Source organism: Miniopterus natalensis, chromosome 9, assembly GCF_054644295.1.
Source record: "Miniopterus natalensis isolate mMinNat1 chromosome 9, mMinNat1.hap1, whole genome shotgun sequence".
Taxonomy (NCBI): Eukaryota; Metazoa; Chordata; class Mammalia; order Chiroptera; family Miniopteridae; genus Miniopterus; species Miniopterus natalensis.
In genome coordinates this window covers 228,299-249,262 of record NC_142089.1, presented here as the reverse complement: position 1 = coordinate 249,262, position 20,964 = coordinate 228,299, and positions in this window count along the sequence as shown.

The following is a 20,964-nucleotide window of genomic DNA, read 5'->3' as shown; positions in this document are numbered from 1 at the left end:
TGGAGCCCTGGGGAGTCATAGCTGCCCTCCCTCTGGAGCCCGAGCCCCTTCCCCACGCTGGAGGCTGGGCCCCTTGGGGGCTCCCAGGCTCCTGCCCACCACCTCGGTCCCCTGGTTCCTCACGGGTTCTGGGGAGGGGGCCCCTGCTCACTGTCAGCAAGAGCTCGGGCTCGAGAGGTTGGCCTCATAACCAGAAGCACCAGATGGCATGGTGCCTTGCACTGCTGTGCAGCTGGGGGCCTCCTGGCCACGGGGGCGCTTGGCCTGGGTGTGCTGGCAGCAGGAGGGGCGGTTGGCCCCTCTGCGGGGCCACGGGAGCCAGGTAAAGGCCCAGCACCCCTCCTGCAGCCTTGGGGAGTTGGCACCTTTGCTGGGGCCGGGCCAGGGCTCCTGGAAGCCCCCCCGCTGGAGCCAGGCAGCCTCCGGCCTCCGGGTCTCCGCTTGGCTCCTGCTGCTGTCCGCAAGTCCTGCACTCGGTCACTTGCTCAGAGAGGCCTTCTGGGGCCACTCTCGACCCCCTTCTTGCTCTAGAACTTGCTATGCAGACCGTGTTCAAGGAAGACTCAGGGAAAAGGGGTACAAGGGGAGGGGCAGAGACCTCCCCCAGGAGCCCTGGGGGCCCCTCCACTCGAGCGGCAGAGCCCTTGGGCTGTTGCAGGGTCTGGGGCTGTGACCTCAGCGGGTCCTTTGCAAAGCTGTGGGTCAGGCCCCTGGGACCTGCTGAGAGTTCTCAGGGGAAGGAAGGGGCTTTGGGGAGACAGCCATGATGCTGGGGGTGGGGTCAGCATCAGGGTTTGCTTTTGGGGACTTGAGACAGGACATCTTGATGAACCGCAGTGGGGGGAGCAGGGTGGGGCCAGCCGAAGTCTGGGGTGGGGTGGAGGTGAGGGGGGATGCATGGCACTAGCAAAGCGTGCCCCCCAACTGCCCAGGCCCCAGAGACAGGTTGTGGGAACCTGGTGGGTGCCCTGAACTGAGGCCTGAGGAAGGAAGGGGGTGGCTGCCCCCTGCCCATCCCACTCCTCCCTCCCCCAGCTTCTTGCTCTAAGTTGAGAGTAGGGGCTCCCCTCCAGCACCCTCCAGCCACCTGACACTGCTTGGGGTGGGGAGGGGCAGCCCAGGTTTCTGGGAGCACTGCCTGCCACGGGCGCTCCTCACAGTGGGTTGGAGGTCTGGGGGCTGGGGCTCCCCGGCCTGGTGCAGATTGGGGCTGGGTGAAGGCTGTGCCCTCCCTGGAGAGGGTTCCAGGCTGGGCCGCGGGTGGGGCTGACTGCGCTCCTCTCTCTTCTGGCCTGGTGGCTGCACGAAGGCCTTAGTGGGCCCGAGATGGACGGAAGCCAGCCAGCCTCACGCCCTTTATTACCCCAACAATTTATTATGGCTGTGACAGAAAGCCTCCCTGGGGTCAGAGGGCACCCCAGGCAGGGCCTTGGGGGCTGAGGATGTCCCAGTTTGGCCTGTGCCCTGGGGAAGACACGAGGGCCCCAGGCTTGGGCAGGTGTGCACCACCTGCCTGGTCAGGGCCACCACTGCTGGACCTCATGGACAGCGGACCCCAACTTCCACCCGGCATCTGGCGAGGGGCCCTCCTCCGGTGACCAGGCCGTGGATGGACGGCATTACCAGACAGTATTAGACAGAAGGACCCAGGTCTAACCGTGTCTGGTAAGACACCCATCACAGGCTACCTGTTCTGCGGCGTTCAGCTGGGTGGCAAGACCCCTGGGCCCTCCCGAGTCTGCAGAGTGGCCCCCCCAACCCCCAGTGCCCCGTGGCTTGGTGTCTGGCTGGAGCCTTGCCCCTGGGCTGCTCTGAGGAGGGCCTTCCACAGACTCCATCCCAGCATACAGTCCCCCAGAACATGTGTGTGTGCGTGTGCGTGTGCGCGCGTGTGTGTGAGTGTAAGTATGTGCGTGCGTGAGTGTATGTGAGTGTGTGTGAGTGTATGTGAGTGTGAATGTGCGTGTGAGTGTATGTGTGAGTGTGCGTGTGCGCGCGTGTGTGTGAGTGTAAGTATGTGCGTGCGTGAGTGTATGTGAGTGTGTGTGAGTGTATGTGAGTGTGAATGTGCGTGTGAGTGTATGTGTGAGTGTGCGTGTGGAGTGTGTGTGTGTGCGTGAGTGTGTGAGTGTGAGTGTGCATGTGTGAGTATGTGTGCATGTGTATGTGTGCGTGTGCGAGTGTGAGTGAGTGTGCGTGAGTGTGCATGGGGGGGGGTGTGCGTGCAGCTGGGGCATCTGTACCCTGCCCTTGACCCTGAATCGGCCCTCAGTTAATGAGTAACAGGAGGCCAGAGGCAGACCCTCCTCCCTAGAGACCAGCTGGGGCCCAGGGCAGGGTGGGGTTCCCAGGCCAGAAGGGCCGCCCAGTGCATGTCAGCCAAGCAGGTCTGGGGGCCCCAGTCCTGGCTTCCGATCAAACAGATAAAACCAAGGGCCTCTGGCCTTTGATTCCAGGCGAGGTTCCCATTCTCACCTGTGACACTGTGGGGGCTGCTGGGGTGGCAGGGAGACTGCCCTCTTTGGGGAATGGCACAGAGGGTCCACCACCCGCATGCGGGTCGGGGCAGGGCACCTGGACACACCCTGTCCTTCCTGCATCCCAGGTGGCCCGAGGAGCACATTCCCCTGACAAAGCAAGAATGCTGTGAGAGGCCAGCTCCCGACAACGAGTGTGGCTGGGGTGCCCTGGGATGGCCACAGTGGACACGGGACTCTGATGGTAGATGGACGGGAGGGGCTGCCTGCTGCCAGCTCTGGACCAGCCACAAAAACCATCTCCCCGTGTGGCTGCTGACTGGCTGGGCGGCCAGTTCTGTGGAAGTCCTGAGGCCGGCAGTGGCAGCTATGGCACCGGGGGTGCAGGCCAGGTCCCCAGACGAGGTCGACGTGCAGGACGAGGCTGGTGCCCTTCTCCTATCCCAGTGTCCTGGCCTTAATGGTCTCTCCTGGAGGTCAGGTCACGGTGGGCCTGGGCTGAGACAGGTTGTCCCCCTGTGCCCCAGCCGGCCCTGAGCCTCAGCACAGCCCTAGAGTCCAGGGACTCAGGACAGTGCGTCCTCGGGCCGTTTCCTGGCAGCGAGCGGCGGGTCACCTATGAACATCGTTACCAGACAGTGTTAGAGTCAAGCCGAGAAATCCAGCACTGTCCGGTAAGATGCCCACAGAGGCCCAGGTGTGCCTCGGCCCGAGGACTTGGGATGGACACACGGTGCCCGCCCCGGGCAGGAGGACCAGGGTGGGAGGTCTTCCTGCTCCCGCTTTCTCCAGAGTGAGGACTTGGCGCCTGGGACCAAGGCTGGAGGTGCGGCTGCTCTGCCAGGGGGGCCCCTACCCTGGGCCCTGGCCGGCTGACCATCCCTGCTGCACCTGCTCGGGCCGGGTGGGCAGGGCCCGGACACCTGAACATCCTAATCCCCCGGATTGCTGTCTTAGGAGGGGGGGTCAGTGCAGCTGCAGGAAACCTTTTATTCTATGGGGCTGGGAAGAGGCTCAGACCCACAGGGCCTGCGGGAGGGGCCTGCCCGAGGTCACCTTTCTGCCCCATTGCCCCACCCAGAAGCCACCAAGCAGGACAGGGTGGGGGGACCCGTGTGGGGAGAGACAGGGCTCCTGGGGGCTCGGGCCGGGGGCGGCCCCGTTGCTGCGTGCAGGGCCCCGCCGTCATCATTACCAGGCAGTATTAGAGACCTGACACCATCCAATGCTGCCCAGTAAGATGGCGGTGGCCACCCCGAGTTGGGTCTGGGGGCCGCCCGGGCTGGGGTCAAGAGGGGCTCGATGTGGGGGGCACTCAGCAGCCTGAGGACACTGAGGTGAGGAGGGGTCGGGAGGGATGGGGCTCATGACGGCCCCATGTAAGGCCCCGCTTGCGGGGGCTCGGCCGGGGGAAGGCTGGGCTGCTGCAGCTGGAAGTCCCCGGGGGCCAGGACCACAGGGTGACCTCCCTGCTGGGCCAGCCCCTCCCACCCAGCAGGGCCACCAGCTCTGGGCTTGGGGTGGGCACCTGAGGAGGGGCCAGGGTGTCCCGTCGGCCGGAGGCTGGCAGCCCCAGGACTCGGGAGAGTGGTGCCCTCCTGCTGGGTGGTCCCAGGGAAAGGCATGGACAGCAGACTCAGCCCTCCGGGTCCCGGGTGCGTGTGAGTGCCTGAGGCTGACCCGACCGCTGTGGCTGGACAATGGGCCTCTGCCCCCGACACCGCCCCAGCCGCTGCCTGCAGCCCAGCCCCCTCTTGTCCTTGGCAAGGGTGAGGAAGGGCATCAGGAAGGGTGCAGAGGGGGCTGTGGCTCTTGAGCCAGGACAGCCCCTGGGGGCCTCCTCCCCCCACCCACCAAGCAAGGCAGGCGCCCCCTGACCGGGGTCCCCCACTTTGCACAGTGCTGTCTCTCACCAGCGAGGTCACGGATGGGACTATCTGCCCGCCCCACTGCTCCGGGGCCCTGGGATTCTGGCCACTGCTGGCCGTGGAGTCCAAGGGTGAGATGGCGCTGGCCCTGCAGGAGGGGTGAGAGGGGCAGCCCTGCTCAGCCTGTGCCTGGCGGTCACTCTGACTTGCTCTGGTCAAACCCCAGAGCAGATGGGACAGCAGCCCCCAAACATGGAACGCAGGACAATGACCCCCAGGTGCCTGCCAGGAACAAGTCAGTCTTTAGTAGCAACCCCCCAGGACCGGGGTGTTCAGAGTGGGGGGTCAAGCAAGTGGGCATATCTGCAGTCTGTGCCTGCTCAGGTCCCACTCAGGCCCCTGCATGGGGCTGAGAGACCCTGGCACCCAGGCCCTGGGAGGACTGAGGGGCCCGTCCTCCCTCTTGTCCCTTCTCTGTCCCCTGCACAGGTGGAACCTGGGCCTGGAGAGCCGGCCAGAGCAGCCTCTCAAGTTTTCCAGCACCTTCCACCCACAGAGTCTGCAGGGAGGAGGTGAGGGCCCTGTACTGACTCCCCCTGGGCTGCTGGGCTGACCACAACAAAGCCTGCGTCCACCCCACCCCCAGCCTCAGCCAGGTCCACCTGGTTCTCCAGCTCCGTCCTCGGGAACGGCTGATATTTCTCAGAGGACTGACCCTAACAAAGGCCCAGCGTTGAGGGACGGGTGGGATGCCCAGGCTCCCGCCCTGTGCCCCTACCCCCAACGCTGGGCCCTCCTGGCTGGACACCTGGCTGGTCAACGTCTGTCCCACAGACCCTGTAAAATCAGTGTGCTCCAGAAATGCAGCGCCTCTGTTTTCTGAGCTAAGTGAAACCAATTAGGCTTCACTTGCAGAGCTGAGTTAAATTTCAGCTTCCCTCCCGGCTGCCAGGCCCCAGGGGGAGGTCAGTGGGGGCTAAGTGAGGGGATGCGGGCAGGTGCCCAGTGTCCCTCCCTTGTAGCCAGCCCTCCGAGCTCAGGCCGGCCTCCTACCTTGTGGCTTCCAGAGGGGGAGACTGCCATCCCCAGAGCCCCTGGCTACTCAGGGCCAGCCTTCCTCGGGGAGCACCAAGGGCCAGAGAGAACCCACAGGCCCACAGCCAGCCCTGCCACAGGCTCGGTGGGCAGGCAACCGCACTGTTACCAACCACCTCCTCAGCCATTACACCCTTGCTTAGGGGCAGAGAGGACCACAACAGACAGACACAGGGACGGCCTGGGTGGTGGGCCTTGGAGAGCTGTCTGCTCACTTCCAGGACAAGCCCCATTCTCGTCCTGAACTCAGAACCCATAAATGCAGAGCAAAGACCAATGCCCAGCCCGGGCCTCAGCCCAGCTCCGAGTGCGGTCAAGGGCTTGGACGCCTGGCACCAGGGCGACGCGGGAGTCTGACAGGCTGAAATGGAAAGTGAAAACGAAGGTCCCCTGTGTCCGAGTGCCCTAGACAGCGCCGTCCGGCCTGCTGCTGGCAGGGAGGGAAGCCCGCCAGCGTCCCGGTGCTGGATCGGGTCTGGTTAATCATCACCATGACGACTAGGCTTGGCGTGGGAGACCGGAGGAAGGAGTCCTTGCAGAGCAAACACCCCACCTGAGGGCACCGGCCTGCAGCCTCGGGGCCCTGGGCAGGCGGGAACCCGATCCCGGCGTGAAAAACTCACTCTCTGCTGGTTAACTTGCCCGACGGGCCTTAGTCAATGGTGAGGGCCCACAGAGAACAAAGCCCTGAAACCCAACGCCGCTCGCTCCGGAGAGGCGGGGGCGTCCTCACGAGGGCCTGCATCCAGCCAGCCCGCCCGCCGAGCGGTGCGTCCACAAGGACGCCGCCATTTCCCCTCCCGGCCCTGTTCCTCGGCCCTCTGGGGGTGCCCCGCGCTCCCCACACCAGCCAGCAGACAGGCTCCTCAGGGTGGGTGGCTTCCATGGACCTTTTACTTTCTCTTAAATTCACCCAAAACAACATTCCTACCAACTGACTTTGCAAATGAGGAATTTGGAAGTTACCAAAATGTCAGAAACGGACAGAGGACTGCGTCCATTTCTCCTGTTTGCTTTGCGTTTTCACAAATGCAAAACTTATTTAGCTCGTTCAAGGTCCTGCCAACCACTTTCACTTGTAAGCATTTCATCTGGTTACTAGAGAAAAACAACCGAAACAAAACCGACCTATTTTTCCAGATGCTCGCCTAACAAGGGCTAAAACGCTCTCAGCAGATTAAAACATACGCCTATCCCTGAAAGTTTTTCAACAACAATGAAGCCCGTATTATTCCTCAAAGAACGCTAGCCTGTGTCCCACCCGTGGGACCCCCTCCTACACGGCCCACCCGCCCACGGGAGGCAGGCTTGACCACAGCACGGTGCTCCTGGGGCCGCAGGGCCATTCCGCATCTCGGTTAAGAATCCGCAGAACAGACTTTGGCCCTGACCCTGAGTAACCATGTCAGCCGAGGGCCAGCCCACTCCTCCAAGTGGGTTCCGGTTTTGTGGGTGCCTCACGCCCGGGCGGGTGAGAAAGAGCCACAGTCCGGGCCAGACTGGCTCTGCCCCGAGCTCCAACCGTCCCAGTGTGGCCACTGGCAAAGCCAAGCCCGTCTCGGGAGCCAACTCCAAGCCCAGCACCAGAGCGGGGCGCTTGCGTCCGTCCCCCCAGCCCCGCTCTCAGGGAGCCAGGTGCCCCTGCAGCCAGCACAGCAGCGGCTTGTTTGGGTCAGAGCTTTCCAGAAGGAGCCGTGTCCGGGCGGAAGGTGGGAACCCTCTCGGTCGCCGACCCCAGCTGCCCACTGGATGGGAAAGACGCCCACCACCTGGTGCCCGCCTGGCCCTGAAGACGTGGCCTGTGGGCCCCAAGTGGCTGGGCCCAAGATGGCCCCACACCCAACACCCAGTGTGCCCGGCCCGAGGGGCTCACCTTCTGGGAGAGCAGGGACCACCCTTCCCTCAGTGCTGACCGAGAGCTGAACGGCCCATCGCCACGGCTGCCCCTCCTGCCTAGGTCAGCCGAGCAGGGGACCGCGTCCACCGGGAGGCTCTCCCCGCAGCGCAGCCTCCTGCTTACCTGCCCCGACAGGTTCTGCACCTGGAGGAGGAGGGTGGGAGGCCACTCCCTGCCCCCAGCCTGGCGGCCGGGCTGGCGTGTCCAGCACCGTCCTCGTGCCCGGGACCCACCGGGCCTCCGAGTGGACACTGGAGAAGCTTTGGCACCAGGAACCCCAAATACCTGTCAGCCCGGGACACAGGCTTGGTTTCGGCCCGGGCGCCCCACCAGCCTCGTTGCGGGGAGACCAGGAGGGCAGCCACCCCCTTGGGGAGACCAGCTCCCCCCTCCCTCGGCTGCGGCTCCACACAAAGGAGAAGCCTAACTCCACACTCAGCCTGTCTCCGGGAAGTGGAGCGAGTGACCGGAACAATGGAGGTGGCCGGTCCTCCCGCGGCTGGGCAGGGCAGGGCAAGGCAGGGCAGGGCAGGGCAGGGAAGGGGCGGCGTGGCCCCAGGCTCGCCTTACATGTAGGGCCTCACCCCGCCCCACGCAGGTGCCTGCTCGGGCCGACCAATCTCCGCTCCCGGCCTCCGACAGGTGTGTCCCCCGGGCTCCCATAGGCCGGCGGGAGGCGGTTACGTGACGCGGGCGGCAGCCCCTGCACATTCCTGCCCCCACCTCGCGCCTCGCCCGCCTGGGCCCAGGTTGAACAAAAACCAGGGCAGAGAGCTTCTGCTGGAGCTGCAGCGGGCGTGCCAGCCAAGGGGGTGCGGGCGGGGAGGGCGGGCGGGCCCTGTCCAGGCCCGAGGGCCTCGCGGGACACGGCAGGGCGCCGAGGGGTCACACCCTGCACCCTCTCCCCCCGGGCAGCCCCACAAAGGCCTCCGCCCTCAGGCCTGCGGCCTCCCACCAGCAAGGTGTAGTCTGTGCCTGCCCTCGCCCCAGCCCCAGCCCCAGCCCCAGCCCCAGCCCCAGCCCCAGCCCCAGCCCCAGCCCCAGCCCCAGCCCCAGCCCCAGCCGGCTCTGCGAGGATCCCTGGGAACCCTTCCCCCGCGGAGTGTCCTGCACGGGCCCACACGCCCCGAGCGAGGCTGCCGGTGGTGTCGGCCTGGTGGCGGAGGCTGCGGGAGCCCCTGAAACACCCCCGTCTAGAACCCCTGACTCAGGGCCCGAGGTGTCCTGTGGGGTTTGGAAGGGCCTGAGAGCCGGCGGCCACAGGGTGGGAGGACAGGGCCCCATCCCCTGTAAGGAGGCAGGTAACCCTCCTGACTTGGCTGCAGGGCCCGTATTCAAACAACAAGCAGCCCAGTAATTAGCCGACCAGCAGAGAGGTCCCCAGGGGCCCAGCCACTTTCCATAACAAACTCCGGCAGCTTTGCTGGAAACTCTTAATGACAGGGCTTGTCCCCCGACTGCTGGCTCCCTGGTTCCCTCACCCCTGGGCCAGGGCTTTGTGGGGCCTGGGCCAGACTTGGGCAGAGGGGCGAGTCGCCGCCACAGAAGGCTTCCGAGGGCCACACAACGCCCGGGGGCTGCTCCCCCTCCCCCTGGTTGGCCTTTGTACCTACTACATGGGGACCCAGAGGATGGCACAGCCCCTCAAAAACTCCCATGGGCCTGGGTCACGGGGGGGGGGCACGAAACTTCTCTTTACCCCCTCAGAGCAGGGTTCTGAGTCCACTGCCTCCTGGACGTCCTGAAGCTGGTCCACTCCCAGCTGAGCTCAGCCTGGCCTCATGCCCTAAAGGGCTGTGCGGGGGTGGGACTGCCATAGCCAGGCAGGCTCCTCCGCTGCCCCGGGAGAGCAGGGCACCTAGGAGCTGGCTTGATGCCCCCGGCCCCAGGGAAGAGCTCCTGGAAGCCAGTCCTAGGAGCGTGAGTGACCTCTGACTCTCCAACCCTCTGACTTCCAGACCCTAGGGCTGTGGAGGGCACACACAATTTTGTCAAGACACCCACCCACCCCGATACCCATTCAGGGTGTCTGTGTTTGCGTGAGAGTGAGGCTGGGATACCTCTGGCTGGTGGGCACCTGTGCTTTGGGGAAACTGAGGCATTGCTCACTGACCCCAAACCTGGAGGCGTTTGTGGCTGGATGGGAATGGGAGGAGGGGTACTCGCCACTGGCCCTTCTCAGGCTCACAGCCCGTCTTGTTCACTCGGTTCCCGAGCATCCTGGTGCTGCCACTGGTCAGGACCTCCTGGCTCAGCCCAGGTGGGTTGGGTTGGGGCTGATGGGCATGGCCTTGCCAGACTTCAGAAGCTCCCAGGGGAACAAGGGGTGGCCAGAGGGAGCCATGGCCAGTCTCCATGGAGCCCCCGAGTGCTAGGACGTGGTGAGGATTGAAGGGGGGACAGTCACTTGAAAAACACTGGCCCTCTACCCTGACCCATGGAGGAAGACGTGCTGGAAGCCAGTCCTCACTGAGTTTGGGGGCCAGGCTGGGGTTTCCTTTGCTGTCTCGTTACCACAGCAGCACCTAGCCTGTCCTGACTACTCCGATCCTATTATCGGCCAGGTCAGAACTTGCTGTGCTTTCCCCACCAGTTCTAACGCTCCACCCGCAGACTCGGGAATGCCTGGGTCGCAGTCAGTCTGACTCAGAAGCGAAAGATCGGGCTGCTTTCTGCAGGCGGTTTAACCAAGCGGCCGCACCAGGAGCTGCCAGAGCGGCAGGACGTGCTGATTGTCCCTGGGGTGCAGAACACCCCACCACGTGCTCCTCGCCCACTGTGGGCATCTGTCACAAACTCACTGTCAGGTGAGAGGCTACCCAAGCTGGCCAAAGCTGGGTCTCAGAGGCATGCTCTTAGCCAAGGAATGAAAAGGCCAAGAAGCAGCTGAGCTTTGGCTGAGTGGAGGCCAGCCCCTCAACCTGAGCTGCTGGCGGAGGTCGAGGTGCTGCAGGTGAGGGGCTAGAGACACCGCAGGCGGGGTTGAGGCCCTGTGGGTGGAGGTTGAGGTGCTGCAGGTGAGGCTGGGCCCAGAGGGTGTAGTGTCTCTCCACCTACAGGTGGAGGTTTGGTTGGTGCAGGCAGGATCAAGGCTCTGCAAGTGGGGTGGAGATGCTGCAGGCGAGGGATTGAGACACTGCAGCCGGGGTCGAGGCTCTGCCCTGCATGGCTGGGTGGTCCGGGTGTGAGTGCCCCCGGCTGGTCACTTTGAAGAGGAAGGCTCTGGTCCGGCTGACCACCTGCTCCCTGACCTTGAAGTGACCCCTTCACAGTTCTACTTGTACTGTTTTGCCTAAGTCCCAAGTAAAGTAAAAATGACCCAAAGCCATCTGTGGAGCCTGATGTCTGCCACCTTGTGGGGTGAGATGGTCAAGGAGGGGCCCGTGCCCGTGGGCAGGATTTGAACACCCCTCACCACTTGGCTTCAAACCAGTGGCTGGTTGAGACATTCCCTTTGCCCCTAGTCGTCACAGCCAGCCCCAGCCGGCTCCTGGACCCTCAGGTGTCTCTGAGCTACGCTGAGGGCCAGCTCCGAGGCCCGAGCTAGGTGCAGCCACTCCTAACCGAGCAGCTGAGGGCTGTCACCAGCCGTCAGCTGCAGCAGGATCCCAGCCCTTGCCCCATGCAGAGGCACTGGGAGGGCACAGGTCTCTAGAGGCAGCACTCCCCCCGCCCAAGAATGTGTGTGGACACGGGGTGGCAGGGCAGAGACATGGTGAGCACCTGAGTGGTCAGCATGGGCCACCCCACAGCACACCAGGCCCACATCATCCTGCCTGGTGGGTGGCAGCTGTGCCGGGTGCCAGGATCGCTGGAGAAACCAGTGGCTGCCAGACAAAGGTTCTGGCTAGCCCGCTTCGTGGGTGTGGGCGTTTCCAGGAGAGCAGGAGGGGGATGCTGTAGGCAAAATGGGCTGGGGGGGGGGGGGGGAGGCTGACTGAGGGGTGGTGGTGACAAAAGCCACCCCTACACTTGGGAACACAGTGGGCTGGTGGGAGAGCTGGCCGGGCTGGGGCTGAGGCCTCCCTGGGCGGGGCAAGCAGGACAAAGGGCCATTGTGCTGTGGCTTGAGGCAGCTTCCTGCATGGCAGCCAGCCACAGCCAGCCACAGGGTCCCGCACCCTCTGGGCCCAGCCTTGGCCTGGAGGCCAGGCGGATGGGGGAGTCACCTCCTGCTAGGACAGTTTGGGACAGGGGGACTGCCCTGGAGCCTTTGGGGCTTAGATTCAGGGCTGGGGCTCTTCTAGCACTCGAAACCAGCTCCGGGCCCCCCGGGGATCTGGCTCAGAGGCGCCTGCCTGTGCTGGCTTCTCGGCTTCTGGTTGGTGTCTTCCTGTAGCCCTGGGCTCCTCTGACTCACCTCCTGGCCTCGGCAGAGCAAACCCTGGGCAGGTGCGGGTGGGTGCTGGGGGCCACCCGCCAGCTCGCTGGCCCTCCACAGGGTGGCAAACGCGGTCACTCACCCTCCTTGGCTCTCTTCAAAGTCAGGGCCGTTGACCTGGGTTGGGGAGGGGCCTGTGATCCCCCATCCCACTAATTCTGACTTTGGCCACCCAATCAGCACTTTCCTAGAACCCAGACATGCTTCACTCAGCAAAACCCAGAGGGAGATCCGGTCACAGGCCCAGCAGAGCAGACCCTAGTTTCCACCCTGGACAGGGGCTTCCGGATGGGACACCAGCTCTGCCTGCTCTGGGACTCCCAGGGATGTCTCTCTGGGGCCCCTGTCCCCCACTTCCACTCTGAGCTGCAGAATGCAGCAGAACCCCCTGCCCACCCCAACAGGAAGGCTGTGCTTGGAGTGGGGGTGGGGTTGTGGCACCTGATTCCCCGGATCCGCCCACCAGCTTCAAGTCCTGCCCCTGATGGAGGGGCCAGGTGCTTCCCTGCCCAGGCTGCTCCCTCCGGCTGTGCTGACAGGTGAGCGTGACCTGGCACAGGAGGGTGGGCCCTGCTGTAATAAAAGGCTGCACAGAGAGGGGGCTCAGCAGCACCCACCTTTTGATCTATTTTTCCACTCCTTCTGGCCCTCCAACCCCACCCAAGGGCCCAGAGACTGTTGGCTGCCCCAAGCTCAGGGCAAGAGAATTGTCACCCGAGGTACCTCCCCATGCCCACCGAGCTGGCCTGGAGGCCTGCTCACCCCATGAGCCCCTGGCCATGCTCATAGACAGGGTTAAGATTAGATCAGCCCTGGGGGCCCCTCTCCAGGCCTCCTGGACAAATTCCAACCACCCCTCCCCCCAACTTTCTGTCCTAGACCACACTTCCAGGCACTAGTGTCCCAGCAGTGACACCCACAGGTCCTCCGAGCCCCTGGGCATGCTCCTGCAGCCTGACGTGACCCTGACCTTGACCCCTTCTACCCAAGATCCTGCAGCACCTGTGTCTTCCCCAGCCATCCCCCTGAAGGCCATACCTGATCACTGCATCTAGGAAACACTGAGCCAGAAGTCTGAAGCCTTCAAACATCATTCTTGGATGAGTTTATCTGCCAGGTGTCTGGTTTCTTGATCCTCAGATGATCCATTTATTTCTTCTTGAGTGCTCACCGAGACCCACCCCAATCCTCCAGCTAGCACCCTTGAGGTCCCCAACTGCCAAATTCAGTGAGGAGCCCTCAGGACTCCTGGGTTGGGCCTGTGGGTAGCTGGCCACTGTGTGCTCTCAGAGCCTCTGCTCAGCTTGTCCACCAGAGCCCAAGGCACTCTGGGTCCACCCTGGGTTGGAGGGGGCGGGTGTAGATGGACCCCTGGGCACCCTGACATCTAGAGGTTGGGGAAGACCCAGAACACTCCTCCCTGGTGTCCAGTGGTCTCAGCTCAGACTTCCTGATGGTTCTGATTGGGCAGGTGGAGTTTGTCTAGGAGTTTTCCAGGTGAGATTCCAAGCTGGCTGTCATAGGTCAGCAGACACCTTGGGCAGGAAACACATCTGGTGACTCCTGCTGATGGTGGGAATGGAGTCCACCGTCAGGGTCTCTTGTGCTGGAGGGGGTCCCAGGATTCCTGGCTCCCAGTAGAGACAGGAGCGAGAGGGAGAGTGAGGAGTCCGAAAGTCAAAGGGAGAGAGTGCTCCAGGGAGGTCGCCCACACTGGGCCGCCTCTCTGCAGTAGTGGTGGGCAGAGACGTTCAGGCCAACCCGCTCTCCGAGACAACTAGTACTCCAAAGCCATCTTATTAAACCATCAGTGAGCCCAGGAACTGGCCAGGATGCATCAGGCTAAAGCCAAAGAAAACATGACCTCAAGAGCAAATGAGTACAAAAGCTACTGTCCCAGGAGGGTTCAGGTGTGAGCATCTGTTCTGAGGAGCTGGGGACATAAATGAAAGCTCAGGGTCCCCACTAAGTGAGGGTGTGTGTCTAACCGGACATCCTTCCCCACAGAAAGCTGGGAGCCCCAACGGTTCCACCCCCGCAGTGAGGATGATCAGATGAACCCATTCTCTACAGGCTTCCCAGCCCGAGTTCAAGCCCCCTCCTCTTCCATGGAACCTCAAATCAAGGCGGTCCCAGACCAGGTAAGGCCCATGTGCCTGGCAGAAGAAAATAAAATTGGGAAGATACCTTCACACCCTATCAAGTTATTCCTACAAGTAATTTTTCAAGTACAATGACTAGCATACAGCCAAAGATAACTGGGCATGTGAGAACACAAGACACCACCAGCGAGAACCAGCAGAAACAGCTGTCGTCAGGAAGATGTACAGGGACCTCAGATATCGGGGTGATCAGACACACATGAAAAACAACGAAACTTACAATGTGGAAAAAAAAGAAGACAAGTTTAGTATCTTCAGGGAACTGGAGTTTTAAAGTTTGACGTGGTAGATTTTGGAAAAGAAGCCAATGAATGCTTAAAAATGAAAATATATAATAACCACCATTTAAAACTCAATGGGTAGGCTTATATCAGATTAAAAGTAGGAAAAAGAAAATTGGGGAACTGGAATGCAGGTAAGAAGAATTTATCCAGAATGAAGGCTAGAGGTGAAAACAGAGATATGGAGTCCGGCTGGCACGGCCCAGCAGCTGAGGGCCGACCTAGGATCCAGGAGGTCGAGGTTTAATCCCCATTCGGGGCACATGCCCGAGTTGTGGGCTTGATCCCCAGTGGGGGGCGTGCAGGAAGCAGCTGATCAACGACCCTCTCATCATTGATGTTTCTATCTCTCCCTCTCCCTTCCTCTCTCTGAAATCAATAAAGACATTTAAAAAATAATAATAATAAAATAAAGACATTTTTTTAAAAAAAAAGAGAGCCATGGGAAACACAGAAGGGAGAGTAAGATATATGTGTTGTGTATAATCTATACATATAGAATACATGTTAGGGAATTGGAAGAGAAGGGGAGAGATTAATTTTTGAAAGAATACTGTGAGAGAATTTTCCAGAATGGTTGAAAGACATCAAAATACACATTCGAGAAGTCCAGGCTCTGGACAGATAGCTCAGTTGATTAGAGCATCATCCTGATACCCAAAGGTGGTGTCAAAAAGCAGATTCTGACGGAGCAGCCCCCCCTCCCCAGGCGCTGTCCAAAACACACCTGAGCTGTGAGGTTCTGGACCAGGTGCCTCCAGACCAAACCCTTGGGACCAAACCAAGGACCTTTCCAAGGCTGTGCTGGGACCTCAGGATCCTGAGCACTTAGGGGCTCAGGAGGCCAGAAGCAAGGCAGAAAATCCCGGTTTAGCAGAAGATGGATGGAAATGACTCAAGCGACAGGCAATGGTGACCCCAGCAGGCACTCAGGCCCCACACTGGCCTCCCAGGCCCAGCCTCACCCCTGAGGGCCTCCTCTCAACTCCCCTCTGACCTTCAGGAGGCCCAGAGGAAAGTCTGGAGACGGCCTGATGACGGCAGCTGCCCCCTGGGGGTTCCCAAAGGAGTCCAAGGCTGCCTCCAACCCCCTGTGGCTAAAGAAACTTCCCAGAGACTGAGCAAAGACTGGCCCAGGCTCTGAGTGGCCAGCGGCCAGCCTCTTTTCTGGGGAGGGGCAGTGATGAAAGCTGACCACAGAGCTTTGGTGTGGATGCCCCCCCCGGGAGATGTGGAAGGCATGTCTGCATCCCGTCTCCCTCAGCCCCTCAGCTGAGACGGAGAAGGTGGGCTCAGATCCCCTGACTGGGGAGGCCCACTGAGCCCTGCCCACACTCTACCTCAGCTGACCTGCCCTGTGCCCTGGTGACCCCTGGCCTCTTGACCACAGCCTTTCCCAGACTTGCTTGGCACTTGGCCTTTGTTTCTAATTGCCCACTGTCCCAGCCAGCCAGATGGGAATTGAGCCTCTGGCTGTGAGTCTCACAGTGGTGAGGCCTGTGCTCCAGGACCCCAGGCTGTGTCCAGCAGGCCCAGCATGGAGGGCCTGGTGGAGCCAGCCTGAGGGGCTGGTGGATCCTCTGTGAGCTTCTTTCCAGTTCTTCTGGCCCTAACAGTGAGGTCCAAGCCCTGGGCAGGTGTGGTGCAGTGGGCAGTGGGCAGGTGGGGATGCTGGGCTGGGCTCCCTGGGTCCTGGGGACGTGTCAGGCCCTGACCTGTGGGCCAATACTGAGCAGCTGCAGACTGACGCCAGGGCTCCCAGCCTTTACCTGCTCTCCGGCCCTGCAGGGCCACACCTGCCCAGCCTGACTTAGGGTCCAGCCCTCTTAGGTGGGGCCAGTCCCAGTGACTCAGGAAGAAACAAGGAGCCCGGGGTTGGGGTGGGGCGAAGGGGTAGGCTCACGGCAGATGTTGGGACAGCAGCCTGGGCGTCTTCATTTACCACACAAATGGGTGCAGCCAGGGGGCCAAAGCCATGCACTGGCCAGGGAGACAGGAAGCTTGGCCCCACCTGCCTGCCCGTAGCCAGCAGTTTGCTAGTGTCACTGTGGCCCCTAGAGCCCCACTTCCACAGGTATCATCCCAAAGCCAGGACTAAAGAAAGGAGGGGTTTCCCTGGCCTCCCAGCCTCTCCCCAGGGCCCGGCCTGAAGGGAAGGGGATCCCCATGTTTCAGGTGCTGGAGAGAAGGCAGGGAGCTCCGGGCAGAAGAGGTCCTGGGGGACTGGGAGTAAGGGTTCCATGCTAAAGGGGTTGGTTTTGGAGATTCAGTGGCTGCGAACCTGTGAGGGTGGGGGTGTCTGGAGCTCCCCCCTGGATGAGGTAGAGACCTGGGGGCCTGGTCTAAGACCCCCACAAGGGGACACATGCATCCTGGGTGGATGGCGATGGAGTTGTGGCTGCTAGAGCCCACCCCTCTGCTCCAGGCCCAGTTGAATGGCTGGAAATGGGGGGCCTTGGAGGGTCTGCCCTGAGCACCAGGGCTGCAGGCCCTCTCCCAAAAGGTTCCTGCAGGGCCATGATGGGGGGGACGTCAGCAGAGGCCCGGGGCTCCCCAGCCAGGCCAGCTCACCGGGGGTGGGGGGACAAGGGTCAGTGGGTTTCGGACCCAACAGCATGAATGCTGGTGCCAGTGAGGCCACGGTGCAGTTTGCCCAGGTGGAGGCGAAATGAGGGCAGATCGTCAGAGTGTAGACTTTTAACCAGTGCTGCTCTGATTTAAATGGAGACGACCCTCTCCTGCGGGTGGGGCTGCCCAGGCCCTGGAGGTCCCCTCACTGGGCCAACGGTCAGCACACGGAAGTCCCCTCCCAGCACCTCACTCCAGTGGCACCACCAACAGGGGTGACTTTGGCTTCTAGGGAAACCTGAGCACACAGACCCCACCCTGGCTGCCTGGCAGCACATGCAGGGCTCAGATTTGCGTTTCAAATCAGCCACTGCAGCTCATTAGCATCTGATTTGAGTGGAAATTCTCAGATTCAGGGCGGGGGCGGGGGGAGGAGGTGCCCTTAGGCCCCAGGCAGCCCTGAGTGGGGGTGGGGGGTGGGGGGGTGGGCTCCCAGGGGACGTCCCGTCCCCCCACCCTCACTGAGTGGAAATGGAAGCCCCCAGGAGGGGCAGGTGCTGGCGAGGCTCTGAGGGCAGGTGGGGCTCCCCAGCTGTGCCCAGGGCCCTGCCGCCTCCAGCCCTCCCAGCCCCTGCACTCTCCTCCGGGTCTGGCTCAGCTGCAGCGGCCACACTGCTTTGTGGACTCTCCCCCTGACCCCTGACCCCTGACCCCTGACCCACCCCCTCCAGCCACAGCCACAGTCATGAGCGGGGAGGACACACCATCTGCAGCCCAAGACCCCTCCCTGAGCCTCACTGGTGATGTGGGCAGGTGGCAGCCCTGGCACAGGCCCGGGTACTCCCACCTGCCATTAGTCCAATAAGACCCAACTGGCTCTACCTTTGCCCAACATCCCTGGTGGCTCCCAGGGCTGGTAGGAGAGGGCAAAGGCTGCAGTGACAATTTGGCCCCCTGACCACTCCATCTGGCTCTACCTGACCCTCGCCTCTGGCCCTGCCCCTGTCCCAGCCATACCTTCTGGGGGCTTCCCCGTCAGGTGGACACACTGCCCCCCTTCTGGAAGGTTCCCCCCTGGTTAACCCCTGACCTTCTGGTGCCCCCACCCCATCAGGCTATAGGACCAGGAGCCCCCCACTGTCTCCAGTGCTGGCAGAAGTGGGGAATCAGGAAATCCTCCTTGGAGAAGGAGACGGAGGAGGTCACTCTGGTTGTTGGCCCCTCCTCCATCCCTTCCCTGGGGTCCCACCTTGGGACACTCCCTCCTGGTCCTGGGTGGCCCCTTGGCTGTTTCTGTATGTAGTCTCTTCTCGGGGGTCCGGCTGGGGGAGGGACTGCCCGGAGTTAGATTTGAGTGTGACTCAGGGTGAGGGGTTCTGGGGCCTGCCCAGAAAGGGTGCAGGGTCGGGGTGGGGTGACCTCCATGGAGGAGAGAGGGCATGGAGTTTAGGGGTGCTGTGGGGCAAGGCCCTTCCTAACTGCTGTGAGTCCTGGAGCCAGGATGAGCTCCACCCACGGGTGCGTCTGGGGCTGAGCTGGAGCAGGACACGGTGGCCTTGAACTTTCTGCCTTGAGGGGAACAGGAGGCAGCTCCTCAGGGCCTTTGGAGCCAGAGCCAGCTCAAGGGTTAGGGGAGCGAGGGGCAGAGGCTCTGGGCTCCCTGCTTCCGTGGAGGGTGGGCAAGGGGTCAGGAAGTTCCTTGGACCCTGGGTCCTGCCCCAGGAACTTCCAGAGGCCTCTAGGGGGTCAGTGGTCTGTTTGGAAAGTTGTTCTACAACCAGCTTCTAGTTTGGCCCCCTCCCATCCAGTCTGAGTGGACTTACAGAGGATGGAGATGGAACCTTCCAGAAACCCACGTTTATCAGGCAGAGGAGGGACTGCTGTGGGCACCCGGGGGAGGCAGCTCAGGCCCGGTGCTGGGAGCCCGTGGGGCGGCACACGCGGGCCTCAGGTGCTGCAGGAACCCTCGTGGGGCCACTTGTCTGATGCAACCCAGGCACCAGGACAGGGCGTCAGCTGGGCTGTCGCCACTGCAGGGAGGAAACTGCAGCCCCCGGTGCTGGGCGGCCTCGCCCGGGAGGGGCCGGAGCCCACCTGGGGCCCTGGGCGGGGCCGGGCTCCTACTGCACCTCCAGGTCCTCGGGGTGGCTGAGCTGCCCAGGCCCTGGACCAGCCGCCCTCCCGGAGTCTCCTCCCACGGAGGCAGCGAGTTAATGAGGCCGCTGGGCCCTGCTTGTCTCCACCACCTGGGTAATTGGTCTCCAAAGGCAAGAAAGAGCCACTGAGATGCCTGGTGCTGCCACCAGGGATGGGGCTCGAGAAAATTACCACCTTTTTCCACTCGCTGGAGCATAATTGTGCCGGGCACCGGGCGCTTGTTTTTCAGATGCACACTCACATGAGGGAGGGTGCGGGAGGGACGCGGGAGGGGACCATGGAAGGGCCCAGCTCCTGGATCCAGGTCTGCCCGGATCGGGGAGCTTAGCAGCTTATTTTGCAGGGAGTACTTTTTTTTTAATTGAAGTGAAATTTACATAACACAAAGTTAACCGTTTTAAGGGGAATAATTCAGGGGCGCTTAACGTATTTGCCATATTGTCACCTATGTCTGCTTCCAGAGCACAGCTTCCCCCCACCCCGAGGAACACCCACCAGGCCCCCACCCCTAACCAGAAACCACCCACCTGCCTCTGTCTGCAGGGACACTTCCTGTCGACAGACCCACCCCTGCTGCTGACCTCCAGCCGGAGCCCTGCCAGCCCACCCTTTGGGTTAGAGGACAGGCAACCTCTGGGCCTGGTCACCCGAAGTGGGCAGCAGAGGGCTGAGCGGGGGAAGGGAGTGGGAAGCCAGTGAGGGTAGAGGTCGGGCTGCAGGGAGACCAGGAGATGGGACAGAGGGGGGCTGCAGGGAGACCAGGAGATGGGACAGAGTGGGGCTGCAGGGAGACTAGGAGATGGGACGGAGGGGGGGCTGCAGGGAGACCAGGAGATGGGACAGAGGGGGGCTGCAGGGAGACCAGGAGATGGGACGGAGGGGGGGCTGCAGGGAGACCAGGAGATGGGACAGAGGGGGGGCTGCAGGGAGACCAGGAGATGGGACAGAGGGGGGGCTGCAGGGAGACCAGGAGATGGGACGGAGGGGGGGCTGCAGGGAGACCAGGAGATGGGACAGAGGGGGGCTGCAGGGAGACCAGGAGATGGGACGGAGGGGGGGCTGCAGGGAGACCAGGAGATGGGACAGAGGGGGGGCTGCAGGGAGACCAGGAGATGGGACAGAGGGGGGGCTGCAGGGAGACCAGGAGATGGGACAGAGGGGGGGCTGCAGGGAGACCAGGAGATGGGACAGAGGGGGGCGCTGCAGGGAGACCAGGAGATGGGACAGAGGGGGGGCTGCAGGGAGACCAGGAGATGGGACAGAGGGGGGGCTGCAGGGAGACCAGGAGATGGGACAGAGGGGGGGCTGCAGGGAGACCAGGAGATGGGACAGAGGGGGGGCTGCAGGGAGACCAGGAGATGGGACAGAGGGGGGGCTGCAGGGAGACCAGGAGATGGGACAGAGGGGGGGCTGCAGGGAGACCAGGAGATGGGACAGAGGGGGGCTTTAGGGAGACTAGGAGATGGGACAGAGGGGGGGCTGCAGGGAGACCAGGAGATGGGACGGAGGGGGGGCTGCAGGGAGACCAGGAGATGGGACAGAGGGGGGGCTGCAGGGAGAGCAGGAGATGGGACAGAGGGGGGGCTGCAGGGAGAGCAGGAGATGGGACAGAGGGGGGCTGCAGGGAGAGCAGGAGATGGGACAGAGGGGGGCCTGCAGGGAGACCAGGAGATGGGACAGAGGGGGGGCTGCAGGGCGCCCTGAGACCGAGGGGTCTGGCAGACGGGCCATTTCCCCCGTGGATGTGTCAGGGGGCGGGGTGCCTGAGAGGAGATGACCGGTGCAGGCCGGTGGAGCGGCTGTGTTGGGGTGTGGAGGGATGCTGAGGCGGGCGGGTTTGGGAGGAAAGACCGAGGTCCTTTTCCTGTGACCTGCTGGTCAGACGTTTCAGCCAGGGCGCCGAGCAGGAGCCCAGGTGCCGAGGGCCAGCACTGGGAGAGTCACAGGGACCAGAGCTGACTGAAGAGTCCGAGCCCCCGACACGTGCACCGGGTCACCCTCACTGGGCACATGTGAGGGGCACCAAAGCTGGGTCCCTAAAACACGGGGACAACAGTTGGAAGCGATCTGTGGGTTGG